The sequence below is a fragment of the Lycium barbarum genome, chromosome 10, assembly GCF_019175385.1.
Source record: "Lycium barbarum isolate Lr01 chromosome 10, ASM1917538v2, whole genome shotgun sequence".
Classification (NCBI taxonomy): domain Eukaryota; kingdom Viridiplantae; phylum Streptophyta; class Magnoliopsida; order Solanales; family Solanaceae; genus Lycium; species Lycium barbarum.
This window is the reverse complement of record NC_083346.1, coordinates 28,858,876-28,874,465: the sequence shown is the minus strand read 5'-3', so window position 1 is coordinate 28,874,465 and position 15,590 is coordinate 28,858,876. Positions and strand designations below refer to the sequence as shown.

General features: G+C 42.4%; 1 long non-coding RNA gene across 1 annotated transcript; it reads right to left on the bottom strand.

The window, feature by feature from the left end:
- Window positions 1–10,767: 10,767 nt before the first annotated feature.
- Window positions 10,768–12,321, bottom strand: LOC132615633 (uncharacterized). The gene is made up of 3 exons (XR_009572775.1): window positions 12,173–12,321; window positions 11,780–11,834; window positions 10,768–11,134 (listed from the first exon to the last, which is right to left on the bottom strand). It is a non-coding gene; the product is annotated as an uncharacterized LOC132615633 (long non-coding RNA).
- Between the last annotated feature and the right edge of the window lie 3,269 nt (window positions 12,322–15,590).

The following is a 15,590-nucleotide window of genomic DNA, read 5'->3' as shown; positions in this document are numbered from 1 at the left end:
TCCACGAGTATGGGGATGAGACGAAACTTCATGGAGGAGTGAAGGAAGTCAAGAGAAAGAGTTAGGAACAGACGGCGCCTCATTTGGAGTTCGGAAGAGTTCGGAAGGCCCATTGTGATTCTCTGGCAAAATGATGTCCAGTGCTAGAACTTGGGTTTTTCTTTTTAAAGCATATATAAGGGGGGCAGAGGTGTCACAGCTCAGCCAGCCTCCCCCGTGCGTGCTGTCGGCCAGTCGCACCAAGTGAGCAACCTTGAGGGAGTACCTCAAGGGCCTGCCTAGGCACCTCATAGGAGTGTCCTAGGTATCCATACGAGTTAGGGGACTCTATGGACGGCGTCGTGCCTGCGGGCCGCGTTGGGCGCACAACATGTGCCGGAGGCTTGACGTAGGAACTGATTATGCCCCGCGGGCTATCTTCATGGATGTTAAAGACCTCCGTGCCGATTGAATACTCGAGGCACCACTCAAGAGCCTCGTGTATTGACTTGTGAGCTTGGCTTGGGTTCAGCCTTGCAAGCAAGGGTCCGTTGGCCTAGACGTGCAGTCGTGGGGTGACGCTGCACCACGAGGGATGGAAGTAAGTTGCGTGGGCTATATTCGCCAATGCCATGGGACAACCATAGGCACATGAAAGAGGACCGCACCTGACAAAGGCCAAGGATTGGAAGTTGCCCTACTCGGGCACGACACAAGGCAAGTGTCAAGCTTGAGGATAGGACTGTGCGCGCAGGAGCGACGCTCAGTGCCAGGCGAGGGACGTGCATGTCCGTAGCCAACCCAAGGGGTGCGCATAGACGAGACCCAGCATATGAAATGTGCCACAAGGGTATGATAGCAAAACAAGGCTGAAGCCTTGATATCAAACGGGCGGCACAAGGAAAGCTAAGCCTCTGAGGCAAGCTTCACCATAGGCATGGGGTCGTGCCAAGACAACCTGGGATAAGGAAAGGCTAGCTTGTAGTCAGGTGGGACTACGAGCGCCGCACGGGCTATTTTTGTGCCGCTGCCGCTTAGGAGGAGTCGGCCCGTGACAGTTGGTATCAGAGCGAAGGGTGAGCATTATGATGTTGAGTTGATATCACGTGTGATTGATATTGGCAATAGTGGATTGCAGTGCGGTTTGAAATGAAGCCATTGGAGAAGGTTGATTTGGCCAGGGTCAGAAAGACGAGTGAAGCCACGGTTATGTTCACAGCTCCCATGAGCTAAATTTTTTTTAAGAGCATTAGTTGAATGTCAGTGCAGAGATCACATCAAAGCAGGAATGATATTCTTCGTGCCAGTCGAATGGGTGAACCCGATACTACTGGTTACAAGGGATTGGTTGCGCGTATTATGGCTAAAATTTGCTTTGTCAGCCATGAACTACGACTTTCAGGATCAGGCCATTTCACAGCCGTTGTTTCCGCCATCGTCTGTGTTTTGGGAGTTGATTTTGGGGAATCCTAGTTTGATTGAAGTATCTTCAGGGGATGTCTTCCGTGCAGTGGATGCTGTTTTCAGAGGGATTCCATTGAGGCTTGTTTGGTTGGCTTTTGCGCCATCAGAGGATAGTCGTCTTAGTGCACCAGCGTGCTATACTGTTGGGATCTTATTACAAGATTGGACAAACGGATAGCTGAAGCTCAAATGTTCTTGATTGTGATGATCCATCAGTTAGTTAGAAACTCTGTTAGCAGTGGGCTAGCAGCTTTGCTGAGCAAGGCATAGACTTGGCTAGAATGTCAAGTGAAGGTAGCGAGCGTTCCAGAGGGTTCACTTGCATCAGAAACTTGTCGGTTCAAAATGTCTGGTCGTGTGATGCAACAAGTAAGAGTTGTTGGCCATTTTGAAGAGGGGAAATAGGAAATACAATTTTTCTTTCAAACAGTCTAGGCTCCCGTTGAGGAGAGGGACATGTCGATGAGTCGGGTGGTCAGGAAAAAGGCCATGTTTGCCAGGTTGAGCAACCATGTTGTGGAGAGCTACGAGCCATGGACTATAAACTTTGGGATTTGATCGTGGAGATCCTACAGTGGATGCGACGGACGCATCAGTTGAGTGTCTTTCCAGGATGGATAGACTTGAGTATTGCCTGAGGGCATTGGAAAGCGTCCTTCGAGGGTTGGACGTTATGGGGAAGATGACGGACGCCTAGCCATCTTACGGGTTGCAATGAATGGAAGGTGAGACCCTCAAAAACCATGTCGGACAAGTGGGCTTGGTGCCTACAACATGGAGCAAGCTTCGTGTCACACCCCGACTTTACTAGGGTGTGATGGGCACCCGACCCCATATCTGGAGCCGAGCGAACCCGCTGACTCTTGTTACATATAGAAACTCTTGAATCAATTAAGAGAGAAATACATAGTAAGCTCTCCCGCATATATTTTTTTTCATAAGTAAAATCTGACATCATGTAAGACTCGTGACATGAGCATAATAACATATCGGCTGCTGGAGCCGCTTACAGACTGACAACCCAATACATACGACTCTGTCTGCAAAGTCTCTAACATCAAACAAACATCATAGCTCAGATACTCTGACTCGGCAGCACTCCAGAACAAGTGGAGCCTGCCAACTCCGCTGGAACATCTTCTATGATAGTTGTGGCTCATCTGGTGTACCTGCGCGGCATGAACGCAGCCCCCGAAGAAGAGGGGTCAGTACGAGTAATGTACTGAGTATGTAAGGCATGAATAGTAACATAATAAAGGAATATACAGTATGAATAATAACGGAATAGACATATGGAGATTATCCTGGGACAGATGTAACCTGTTCATATGAATGCCTTTCTGTGGATGCCATGCATGCTTAGTTTCTTATTCAGAAAAACGGTACTTCTTCTTTACATATACAGAAAACAGAACATTTCAGAAAACGGTGTTCTTTATTTACATTCACAGACGCCGAGTACATCGGCTCTCCCACCCCCCTCCCCAACAGTGTCCCAACATATTATATATATATATATATCACATATACAGACGCCGTATCCGGCTCTCCCATATCCCGCGTCCGGGCATCCCGCGTCCGGGACGAAATCCAGCTGAATCAGGTGGTGATATAACAGTGGCCCTTCCCCTTTTCCTCATATACATATACATATACATATTCACATTCATATACATATGTCGTACACTTGGCATGCATGAGAGCCCAAACAAAGTCATGTGTCCATCGGAGTGACGTAAGGTCGGTGACCTCCGATTACATTATGGAATAATCATGGTCACTTTGTCTCACCTTGAAGGAACGAGTATTTTAAGGCGAGACTACCAACGAAAAATAGCCTTAAGAGAGAGCACAGAATGAAATCATGGACATTATAACCGCCAACGCATATGCTTTGAAGTCTTTTAGAAACTAGTGTCATAGCTAAGGAATAGAATTGAGGTTCAAGAACTAGTATAACACTTTCATATTCACATAGGATTCTTAGCTCAAGACTCTTAGTCATGGAATCATTCTTATCGTACTTATCATAGGCATATTCTCTTTCTTAACATCATCATTATCATTGTCATCATAGGAGTATCCTCGTTAGCATAGTCACAGTACTTGTCATTCGGTGCACGGAATAAGGATCAAGAGTTTTCTTTGGATTCTGCTTCAAAATAAATCAAACGGAACAATAAGGAAAATCCGGGGACAATGGGCCCACCTCGGGTCAAATGAGGCGGCGTACCAAATTTACGTACATTACACTTCATGACGTCACTTGTGAGGGTTTTAGGGTAGTCGGATCTCATTGGTGCAATTTCTAGTTGTTTAGGTAGTTTCCCAACATTTGATAACATTTTGAATTCAATCTTACTGAATGAAAAAGGGCCAAATTCAATTTCGGATTTCTAGGGATAGGATCGTCCCCGAGGCCCGTATCCAGTCCTATTACATCTAAGACATGCCAAAGAAGGAAAGGTAAAGCCTTACATACCTTTTCTGCTTCTTATGCGACTCCAAATTCACGTTCCAAATCCGCCAAAATCTACAAATTGGTCATGTTTACCAAAACTTAATTAGATCATTTAGAAGTGGAATCTTAAGGCAACATATGTCTACCGAAATTTCGGCAGCACTTCCCCTGTATATACGCCATCTCCAAAACATCAACTTAGCCAATTTTAACCAACAACAAATCCGGGAATTCAACCCGGCCAAACCAACGACAATACTAGCAATCATTCTAGCAACACTCCAACATTCAATTCTATTCAATTCAATTCAATTCAATTCGATTCAATTCAATTCAATTCATATAACCTTCAAAACAATTCAATCAACATGCTACTTCATCCAACACTTTCCAATTTCAACAAGAACAATAACTACTTAATCCCTTCTTTCACATTCAATCACCACCACCCGACTTACAATCTTCCAAACAATGGCTCACTTTCAAGTTCATGAATTATATTTATAGCCTACACATTAGTAATATCATTCTTACAAATATAAGAAGCCATAACAAAATCGCACTAACTCCTTCCGTAATACACCAACAATTTCATATTCATTTCGAGCCATTAAGCCTTCATTTAACATCATAAAATTTACAACACAACAACAATCAAAATGCTACATAAATTCAATTCATCATATCTCACAACATCACCCCTATTTTCGGCCACAACAACAACATTCATGTTCCATGCATTTTCATCCATTTCTATACATTACACCAACAACCAAAAGACTAAATAAAACTTGTCCATCATCACTACACAATACCACACATACACGGCCGCACTTAGCATGTACACGGCCACAACACAAATTCCATATTTTCATGGATTTCATTCATTTTTCTATACAACAACATATATAAACCATCCAAAACATACACAAAGAAGATGAAACCTTACCTTTCTCCTTTGATTCTTCATTTGGCTAAAATTATAACCTTGCAAGAATATGTGTTCTACTTGCTCCAACAACTCTTCCATGTCATAGAGGACCCTCCAATTGATAGGAATACTTGAAGAAAAATATTTTCCTCCTTCACACCCTCTTGGCCTTGTTTGGCCGAATTCCCTTTTTTTTTTTTTTTTTTTTCTTTCTTTCTTTCTTTCTTTCTTTCTTTCCAAATTCTCTAGAGTTTTCATGAGAATTATGACTAATAAGTCATATATATAGTTAGTTTCTTCCACTTCTACTTATTTATGTTTAGGTCCCTCAAGTATGTTCACATGTCCCCTTTCTTCCTTCTCTAGAATTTTCTTCTATTTTCTTGAAATTTCTCAAATTCAACAAAGAAGACTAAGTGTCTTCCTTTGGAAGCTTTGATCCATCCATTTTTTTTTGACATTACAATTAGCCCCCATTAATTAAAAATATGGCACACCACACGGCCAACATGGCATTTTCATGAACTTTCTTGAACATTTGTGAAATTACCATTTTGCCCCTAAGCTTCCACATTATTACCATGTACCATTTTGTGAATTTATCTTTTTACCCTTAACCTTTCTCAATATTTCCATACAATAATATTTATAAATGATATTCATAACCAACTTGTACATTAAAATAAATTTGGAGAATGGTCATCCCCTTAACTTACCACGACTTTCTTAAAATATCCAAACGTATAAAGTACGGGATATAACACTTCGCTTGCAGGATTGGGTGCTACGTTCGACGGGAGACGAGCTAGCACCACAAAGTTGGAGCTCTACAGAGTTAGAGCAAGGTGTGCCAGTGAGCCGCGACAACGTAAGGAATGGCCTGAGAGCAGGATTCCTTGCGGGATGATTGAATGTCACAATGAGGTGGAGGCAGCCACCATGTTTGTGAAATAGAAGGCCAAACCATTTTAATGGGGAGGCAAATTCAGAAGGGTGCCACTACAGAGGTAGGGACGCATAGACAAAAACCAAGTTGACCCGCTAGACGGAGAGGCATTGTTGGTTAGAATGTGGAATTGCGTGGAGCAGGAAGAGGACGGAGTCGAACCGCGTGAAGCGGGGAGATCCTTGAAGGATGATGGACCACTTTGTAGGGAGGCAAAGATGGAATGGGGCCAAACTGCCAGGGCAGGGCGGCGATGCTGAAGGCGAGCCAAACCACTTAGCGTGGGGAGACAGATGTGTGGAAATGTGTCGAACCACCAGAGTGGGGAGATACAAGAGTTAGCCGAAGAGGCAATGGGCTGAATCACGAATGTGAGGAGGCCGAGGTAAAGTGGGGTTAGCTAAGCTTCGAATTGGATGGGTTTCCAAGTTTGAGAATGTAGTCTTTCCAGAGCAGAGAGTACTGGGGTACACCAAACGACCGGGAACCACAGAGATGGAACCAAGTGCTGAGGCACACTGGGATCGTAGGGAATCTGTCGAGGGAGTGACAATCTAAGAACCAAGATGTTGTTCAGAATGGGCGAAGCTACCACTTTGAGGAAATGAAGTACCCACCACGAGTACGTCCCAAGAACTTGACGAGTGCCAAGAGGGTGCAAAATATGTAAGTGCCAAAGACACCACTGTGGAGCGTGGGTCATGCAGGGGCCGTGTGAGACGTCAAACGGGACAAGATTGGGTTTGAAATGCCGCTAGTGCCAGTGTGTGGGCAAGTTAACTTCGATTTATGGGGTCGAGGCTCGATTTGTTTATACAGTTGGTATAGCGGGATCTTGCGGAGGAAAACGGACAAAGGACCATGAGGAAATGGTTGGCAAAGGTTGCCACATCGAGGGATGCCTACCTTGACAAATAACGAAAAGTGTCTTCCACTTTTAGTGGGGGAGTGTTCGCCTGTGAAGAGGCGTTGGGCCATGTGAAAATTGAAGGACGATTGTCTTCTGAAGTAAACGGTAAAAAAAAAGGGGGGGGGGGGGGGGGGGCTGCAAAGGTTGCAGTTGGACTGTGGAAGTCGTACCAATGGGTGCTATGTAGGAATTACCAAGATGGGAGACAAAGGTTCCTGATCTGATGAAGGCCGTGAGGAACATGGTGTGGATGACAGGCGGTCACCACAAAGTTAGCCACCAGAGGGTGCAATTGCGGAGGCACTTTCCAAGCGAGGTGCAGAGGCACGCTTGGGAGAAACTAGGGAGGAGAAGTGCATGGGGCACGACTCCATTTTTAAGAGGAGATGAGATCGGTTTTAGACCCAAAGGACTAGGGAAGGAGATGTGAGACCCCGAGGGGGCAAACTCCGGGTTGGCGTGGACGTGTCTATGTCATCGAGGACGATGACGAGCTTGAGTGGGGGAGAATGTTACGGGCTGCCTTCGTTGTGCCTTGGCGCCCATAACCCCTACGCGCCCAGGAGGGCCAAACGAGTGTCAGTCGTGCAGGAGACGGGCGCAGATGAGTGTCAGCCGCGCGCAGGCAGTGTCGGCCGTGCGCGCAGGTAGGGTCGGCCGCGCAGGCAGTGTCAGCCGTGCGCGCAGGCAGGGTCGGCCGCGCAGGCAGTGTCAGCCGTGTGCGGGCGACGTGCATTGAAAAGGGGCTCCGATGGGCGAGAGTCAATAAGCAACTAGAGATGCTCTATGGCATATTATAAGAGTGCCAAGGAAGTTTAGCAAGGATCTGGGATGAGCCCATGGGCCGTCGGCGGACGAGGCCACGCGCGAGCCTAAGTGTCAGTCCCGTGCGTTTCCGAGCTATGGATGGAATCTTGGGATTTAGGGTGAGGGGACCCTTCCTAGGATGTTATGGAATGTGCTTACCAAGTTTGGCGTCATTTGAAGATCGTTCACCTAAGGGCTTGACTTAGCCAAGGAGCAGTGTCAGTGATTAAGCTCCCGAAGGCTATATCTCGTTCCACGAGTATGGGGATGAGACGAAACTTCATGGAGGAGTGAAGGAAGTCAAGAGAAAGAGTTAGGAACAGACGGCGCCTCATTTGGAGTTCGGAAGAGTTCGGAAGGCCCATTGTGATTCTCTGGCAAAATGATGTCCAGTGCTAGAACTTGGGTTTTTCTTTTTAAAGCATATATAAGGGGGGCAGAGGTGTCACAGCTCAGCCAGCCTCCCCCGTGCGTGCTGTCGGCCAGTCGCACCAAGTGAGCAACCTTGAGGGAGTACCTCAAGGGCCTGCCTAGGCACCTCATAGGAGTGTCCTAGGTATCCATACGAGTTAGGGGACTCTATGGACGGCGTCGTGCCTGCGGGCCGCGTTGGGCGCACAACATGTGCCGGAGGCTTGACGTAGGAACTGATTATGCCCCGCGGGCTATCTTTGTGGATGTTAAAGACCTCCGTGCCGATTGAATACTCGAGGCACCACTCAAGAGCCTCGTGTATTGACTTGTGAGCTTGGCTTGGGTTCAACCTTGCAAGCAAGGGTCCGTTGGCCTAGACGTGCAGTCGTGGGGTGACGCTGCACCACGAGGGATGGAAGTAAGTTGCAAGGGCTATATTCGCCAATGCCATGGGACAACCATAGGCACATGAAAGAGGACCGCACCTGACAAAGGCCAAGGATTGGAAGTTGCCCTACTCGGGCACGACACAAGGCAAGTGTCAAGCTTGAGGATAGGACTGTGCGCGCAGGAGCGACGCTCAGTGCCAGGCGAGGGACGTGCATGTCCGTAGCCAACCCAAGGGGTGCGCATAGACGAGACCCAGCATATGAAATGTGCCACAAGGGTATGATAGCAAGACAAGGCTGAAGCCTTGACATCAAACGGGCGGCACAAGGAAAGCTAAGACTCTGAGGCAAGCTTCACCATAGGCATGGGGTCGTCCCAAGAAAACCTGGGATAAGGAAAGGCTGGCTTGTAGTCAGGTGGGACTACGAGCGCCACACGGGCTATTTTTGTGCCGCTGCCGCTTAGGAGGAGTCGGCCCGTGACAGTCTAATGCACGTGTCAGTGCCCAAGAAAACTTTAGTCACTCCATTTGTCGTCATTTCTCGTTTTTTAATCCCCAACGCCTTGAGCCCTTGACTTAATGAATAAATGTAGTTGTGTTCGCGGTTGGTTTCTGTCAGATTTTATCTAAAAGGAAACCAATGTAATTAAATCAGTTTTTAAAATATTGGGATCAAATCAAAGAAGTCGACGTTTGTCGTTTTATTCGAATTTTATGTCATTTAAAAAGCATGTATGACAATGAACCACATATCAGATTGACTATATTCCAGCATAACATGACCAATTAACCATCTCTTTTTATCATGATATAATTTAAGAACATTAGAAAAATAGACTTTGCATGGTATTAGAGCCCCAGTGGATTTAAACAACCCAAAACACAAAACAGACAAGGTTCTCTATGAATTATCATTGCTGATGGATCTAATTTTAAAAGTACTATGGATTTTTTTTTGCTTTGGAGTTGGAATCTGGTGGAAAAACAATTCAAAGTCAAAATTGCAAAAGTTAATTTTGGATGAAGCAAAATTACGTAAAATTTAAAAACTCAATGAGATAAAAGTTGTTAATGCCTGTCGAGAATAAGCGCCAGCTTCCTCACCCCTGCTGGTGTTACCTTATGGTGGTTGCTTGAAATGTTTGAAATATGATGTCTCCAACTTTAATTCCCAACTAAAGATGATCCAGATCCTAAAGAGCAGTCAATTTGAGAAGAAAGCTACTATTTGGGACATAAAGCAAAAGCTTTATTAGCCTCATTTTGAGCCGTCTCTAGCCGCTTTTAGGTTTAATCATATATGTTTAAACACATCAGCTTTTGTGGGCTTGAAACTGTTTACGGTATGATTCGAGAAGCTACACAATTCTCTAATTTCTTCATGTATTATATAACTAAATGGGTGGGTTATGTCTAACAATAACCTCAACCACAAATGCATGATATTATTCATGATCTATTTGAATATGTCGTCTTCATGCTTCAATCTTGTGCTTAGCTTGGCGGCACTTTAAATTTGTAGTTCAATTTTTTAAGTTGGTCAAAAATATAATTTTACATTTCTTAAATTTTGTTCAAAGTTTGTCGTCTGGATTACTATCTACTGGACCTAGCAACTTTCAGTAGTTAGAAGTTCTCTAGGACCATAGGTATCTAATAGTTGGAGTTGAGTTTATGCTGAACTATCCTCATTTTGTGCTCTACATATGGTGTAACAGTGTATGTAAATTAATGAAGAAGACAAGTCTTTCTATTCTCTAAAATGTTGCTTAATATGGTATTAGAAGTCGGTTTTGCTTCTTTCGCTACTTTATCCCTCCCTCTAACGGTGGCTCTCCAACAACATCTATCATGTCTTCTTCTTCATCTAAGCCTCTGAACCATGCTCGCCACTTTATCTCTATTAAGCTTACTTCTAGGAACTACTTATTTTGAAAGACACAATTGATGCCTTCCCTGCGAGGTCAAATTCTTCATGGCTTTATTGATGGATCCAACCTATGTCCGTCGACTTCTACCTTTGTTAAAGGTTCGACTACTACTCAATTTAATCGTATCTTTTTTTCACTTTGAGTCAATAGGATCAAATTCTCATGAGTCTCATCATATCCTCTCTTTCTCAAAAGAAAGCATGCCTATAATTATTGGCTTAAATAACTCCAAAGAAATTTGGGATGCCCGTGGAGGCTGCTTTCTCTTCTCCTTCCAACATTAGGGTTCTTAACCTTCATATGCAGTTGCAAAATCGTAAATAAGATGACCTTACTATTACTCAATATCTCCAATAAAGAAAAACTATTATGTGACGAGTTGACAACCGCAAGAAGAAAGCTGAGCGCTTTAGATTTTAATATCTATGTGTTCACAGGATTGCCCCCTGATTTCAAGGATACTTGTCACGCCCCGAACCTGGGCCTGGACGTAACACGGCACCCGGTGCCTGACTGCATGTTACCGAGCGAACCAACTGGCTGCTGAATCAACATGTGATACCAAAACATAACTAATTTATAGAATAAAACTAACACATGCTGATCAACTGAAAGTCTCACTGAAATATCATAATGCGGAAATACTTAAGCAATCTGAACATATATGAAATTAGCCAACATGGCTAAACCAAACAACTGAACGACTGCCAACAAGGCTAACATAATAAATATCTGACTGTCTGAACTGTGTCTATGAAGCCTCTAAGAGTACTGAATAATAGAGTTGTCTATAAACTGAAATAACTGGATAACTGACAACGCCCCGAATGAATGTGGGGCTCACCAATAGCTGATATGTGCACTCCTAATTAGCTGAGTCGTCAACCTGTGTATCGTTACCTGCATCGCGAGATGCAGGTCCCCAAGCAATAAAAAGGGACATCAGTACATTTGAATTGTACTGGTATGTAAAGCAACTGAAGCAATAAAATACTGGAACTGAAACTGAAACTGATAACTGTAACTGTACTAAACAGGAAAGCAAGAAGCTGAAGTACTCCCTGTTCTGAATGAAGAATCACCTGTAAAACTGTAAATATAACTGTGGCCTGGGGCCCAAATAATGTGCACAAAAACTGTGGCCTCTGGCCCAAGCAATACGTATGCATAAACTGTGGCCTAGGGCCCAAAAGTACAGATACAGGTGTTCAACATTAACAATTTACAAAACTGAGACTGGCTATATCTGATAGCATGATAACTGTTTCTGATTATGGGACTCTTGCAAATAACTGGTTATACACTGACTGAGACTCATGTGATAATAATGCATAAGTCTATAAAGATTACGTGTTGAGTTCATGATGTTCAAAGTGACAACCATGAACGAATTCTGTAACTGCAACCCTAGAAGATAACAGTTCTATATCATATCATGAAACTAGGGCTAAACTATATTCTGAGTCAAATTGCTAACAAGTATGAAGAATGAGGCGTAGGGAGAATCATGAACATTCCCTAACGTAGATAGTTACCCTCACATACCTTAATTCCAGCCTTTGAGCGTAATACAATGTTCGTCACCCCTTTCAACTTTGATCTATAGCAATACAAGTCAAAGGGATTCTATATTAGCAATAATATTCATGATTTGGTCATCTAAGCATTTTATCAAACACTTAGTGGGCATAAAGCTTCACAATCTCCATTAATGGTGTTTCTTCACCCAATTCCCATTCTATTACTTCTAGGTGATTCTACAATCTCAATTAGGTGTAATAACGTCATTCTTCATCACCCACATGAATACAACAATCCCAAATTAACAATCCAAAACTCTAGCATAATTCATATAATTTCCTTTATCAAACCCATTTGTTATTCTCCCAAGAATTCATCAATTCTCAACTATAAATGATTTGAGAGTAGGAATATTACCTTTTGTGAGCATCCACCACGAAATCAACTTCCAAAGTTTGATTTGTAGCTTAGAACGACGGCAAGAACTTGTACTACACTTTATCCTTCACGAGCCTTGGGATTTGAGGCCTTCAACTTGTTGGATCCTCTCCTTTCTCTCTCTAACTATCCTTTCTCTATCTCTAAAATCTGAAAATATGAGGGAAGGAGGCTGCTAGGGTTGGACATTTCCCTTAAATATTAAGTGGAAATGGGTCTGACCCAACTTGAGTTCGGGTTGGACCAAGTCCACTGTCCAGCATGACCTTTCTGTCTTAAAACGTTCATATATCCCTAACCAGATGTCTCCTCGAGGCCCATAATATACCGTTGGAAAGCTATTTCAATTATCTACAACTTTCATGTTATACATTTTTCCAAATTCCCAACTTATAATAGAGTTATGGCCTCCCGAAGTTAGATCAGCCGAAAACGTACTTCCAATCGACGGCTCATTCGACGTTTCGTCGATCAGATCGACGAAACGTCGATCTCCTCCGTTGAATTGGCCAAATTTCCAGTGAACAATGCGCAATCGATGGTTCAAAGGACGAACCGTCGATCAGATCGACGAAACGTCGATCTGCTCCGTCGAATTGATCCAATTTCCAGTGAACAATGCACAATCGACGGTTCAAAGGACGAACCGTCGATCAGATCGACGAAACGTCGATCTGCTCCGTCGAATTGATCCAATTTCCAGTGAACAATGCGCAATCGACGGTTCAAAGGACGAACCGTCGATCAGATCGACGAAACGTCGATCTTCCCGTCGAAGTCACCCATTTCCCAGCGAAGACAGGCTTCAGTAAAATGGGCATAACTTTTTGTACGTAGCTCCGTTTGGGCTGGGCGACCTATCGTTGGAAAGCTATTTCAAAGATCTACAACTTTCATCAAGGAAGGTTTCCCAAATTCTAAATATTTAAAGGGGTTATGATCATAGGAAGTAAGACCTTCCACAAACTCATTGGCAAACATGCCCTGTAGAGTGGTTTTCAACTTTGCTTTGCCCAAAGACATTTCTTATGACTTAATTAGTTTTCAAGACACTTCCTATAACCCTCATATTGGTTCCATTATATTGTCATCTTATGAGTCGAACTTTCACTCGAAGCTACGAGGTGTTACAATACTGTTACTGCTTTATTTGCAAGACCCGAGATGGTTTTATACTCGAAGCTTCATAGCTTGTTGTTGAATCATGAGTTCTTCCATGGCTCCTACATATCTTCTCTTTCCCTTGTTCCAGGCAAAAACGTAATGCACCATCAACTAATTTTGCCAAGTGTCTTTTTTACTGATAAACAGAGTCCAGGACAAAGTAATATTTTTGACCAAAATAAGCTATTATTTAAACCAATTCACCAAAATAATACGTTTTTTTTTTACAGAACTAGCATAAACGTATTCCTGAGTAACGTATTAAGCATTATTTTATTCAAAAATTCTGACGGGAAAAATAGCTGGGGGTTAACGGTGTTAAAAGCTAATTCGTGACTATGAGTAACGTATTATGCCTAATACGTTACTGTCAGTAACGACTTTAGAGAATCCATATACCAGCAGTCCTTCTACGTAATCTGACATTGATTGATATTAAAGTCGTAACTCGGAGTTACGATTTAGGATAAAACGTAATTGACACTTACGTTTCTACTCAAACTAGGCACGGGCAATCGAATCTTGCAGAGAATCCTGCAAATTGGGAATCCTTCTGACTGATTTGATTATAAAACGTGATCAATAGTTACGTTTTAATTGTAAAACGTGACACACAATAACGACACACTGCTAAAGTCCCTCTTCCTCCTACTTTTTGAACAAACCACAGATCATTATAAAATATAGCGTATGAAACGAATGGTCAAACACATTCCAACAATTTTCAGCAAAGCTTCTACTTGTGTGGCCTATTGTTGGAACAACATTAAAAAATTCAACAGGTATGAGTTAAATAAGTCAAATATGTTGTAATATGTTAAAATAATACTATAGTTTTAATTTATTTTTCTATTATATTAATAATAATAACTGTCTTATTTTCGCGTGTAGGAGTAAAGATGGCCAATTTTGAACATAATGTGATGGTTGCTTTGTAGTGGGGTGGCGAAATTATTACTGAAATGAACGGATTCAAGTATACTGAAGGTGCCAAAATGATTGTTAGCATGTTTATTTCAACGAACTATGCTGAATTGGTTGAACTATTGCATGAGAAGATGGGGACAAATAGTGAAAATATTCAAATTGATATTTCTGGAAAATATCCATGCTCATTTCAAGGTAACAATACAAGGTTCATTGAGTTTAAAATTGAGAATGACCAGTCCTTGCTACAATTTTTCGCCATACCACAAAAATTTGCGGATAAGATCGATATAAATATTTTGGAGATTTATGTAAAGACCAAACCAGAAATCAAAATAATGTATTTCAAATGAGTGGTCAGCATGGTTATCACATGAATTTGTTGGCTCAAAATTATGAATTTGCTATGGCCAGTCAGCCTCATTTTGCAGAACCGATTATTCAACCATCATTCCAGCAATTACCGATGCACGACAATCCAAATTTCTATAATCAATCTCACACCAATGTGTCATCATATAGTGCGACACATGGTTTCCGTCAATCATTTGGTGCAGGTCCTAGCATGCATGGTCATCGATCATTTGATGAAGGCTCAAGTAGTCAAAGACGTACTAGTAGTAGCCACGGAGAATATGAGGCCAGGTAAGCAACAAATTAGATTTTTTTTCGATAGCTTGAGTTTATATATTTTCAACAAATAAATTAGTCAAATTATATGTACTCCCCTGAAAATATTTGTACCGCCAATTGTTGCACTTTTACATGTTTTTAATTGTTTCTTCAATTATTTAGTGCTAGAATAGGGTTATTAGAAACCTCAAAATTGTTGCATTTTTTAAATTTTAAATGTGTTCGTACTCGTATAAATTTTCTGCTAAGAGAAAAATACTTACTTATATATCCTACAATCTTACTACAATTTATTAATATGGTTTCTTCCTTTTCTCCATAGAGAAGCTGAGGCCAGCGTTGATATGTATAATGATGCAAATGCTAAAATTAGCTCTGAAAATTCAGAGGATGACGACCCTTCAAGAGAGGATGAAGAGAGTGAAAGAGAAAGTGAACCTGATGAATATATCGGTGATAGTGGAGATTTACTTCAAAATAATATTGGTGTAAATCCTCATAATCAATTTGGTCATGGTGTGTCCGAAATTCCATGTCATGATATACCCTACTTTACGACATTGGAGAACGAAGAAGATATTTTCATTTCTACACGAGAATCTGAGATGGGATGTTGTTCAGCTTGGTCTGAGGATGCCAACAAAGACATGGAAAAGAATATGTATTTTAGCAG